The sequence below is a fragment of the Leucoraja erinacea genome, unplaced genomic scaffold (assembly GCF_028641065.1).
Source record: "Leucoraja erinacea ecotype New England unplaced genomic scaffold, Leri_hhj_1 Leri_801S, whole genome shotgun sequence".
In the NCBI taxonomy this organism is placed as follows: domain Eukaryota; kingdom Metazoa; phylum Chordata; class Chondrichthyes; order Rajiformes; family Rajidae; genus Leucoraja; species Leucoraja erinaceus.
In genome coordinates, this window is record NW_026576731.1 from 20534 (window position 1) to 21978 (window position 1445).

The following is a 1445-nucleotide window of genomic DNA, read 5'->3' on the forward strand; positions in this document are numbered from 1 at the left end:
TGCACCAATAAAATGTCAGAGGGTTGTGTCACAGCTTGGTTTGGAACAGCTCTGCCCAAGACCACAAAAAATTGCAAAGTGTTGTGGAAGAAGCTGAGACTATCACACAGACCAGTCTCCCCACCATTGACTCGACATTTCACTATACCTCAGGAAAGTAGCCAACATAAGCAAGCACCCTGGCCCCGCTCTTTGATTAGGCAGAGAAATAGAAGCTTGCAAGCGCGCACCATCAGACTCACAAATAGCTACTTCCCCCTGTTATTAGGCTTCTGAACGGTCCATTCATAAGATAGATTACAGTTCCAATTCTCCAAACAACGCCAATCTGGACATTGCAATTTTCTCTGGAACATGTGTTGGATGAGATTGGAGAAGCCAATTTCTCTTTGCCCTACTTATTGTACTTGAGTTTAACTCGATTGTACTGATGTGTGTACTTTCTGATTTGATTGAATAGCATCTAAATAAAGCTTTTCACGGTACCTCTGTCCAAGTGACAAACCTGAAATATTTGTGTTTCTTTTCTTCATTCTGGGAGAAGAGACAGGAGCTTGAAAGCCTATCGTGCAGATTTAAAAACAGCTTCATCCCCTGAACCAACGCAACCACCTATTTCACACTCCCTTCTGCTGACATATTTTTATTCTTAACACTACCTGATACAGTTATTCCACGATTGCACTTTGATTCTTTGCTCCACTTCAAAGAGTACAGCCATCCTTTCCCCAATCTGCTGCTTTGCATTTGTTGTTGTATTTATAGGTGTATCTATCATTGCCATATACTGTTTGACAGGAAGGCACTGCAACGGATGGTGAAAACCGCTCAGCACATCATCGGTGCCCCACTCCCTGCCATGGATGCCCTCCACCGAAAACGATGTCTGAGACGGGCCGGGAAAATCATCAAGGACCCCTCTCACCCTAACCATGAACTGTTTGCCCTCCTCCCATCAGGGAGGCGGTACAGGAGCCTCAGGTCACGTACTAGTAGGCTGAGGAAAAGCTTTTTCAATAACACCATTACACCATTATTTTTACTTCTTCTATCTTGCACTATGACTCTGTCCAGACGCTAAACTGCATTGCGTTTTACCTATACTCGTATCTGTGCAATGACAATAAAGTTGAATTGAATTGAATTGCTGTGTAAAATTCATCTGAACAAGGAAATGAATTGCAACCTATATATATAACCACAAACTAATCTGAATTTGACTAATTTATTTTCGTAACATAAAATGGCATAACCTCTGTACTCTCTTACATAACTAGATATCTTTTAGCTTTTAACGGTATCATTAAGTCTGGCGCTGATCCCAAATCACTTGAAAGAGTTTGTGGCCATCTTTAAGGGTGATCTATCCATTGTGCAGTCCCTTTCAAGTTCTTTGGGAAAGAGACTTTTATAATTGGTTTCTTTTTTTTTTTCATTCCAATGAA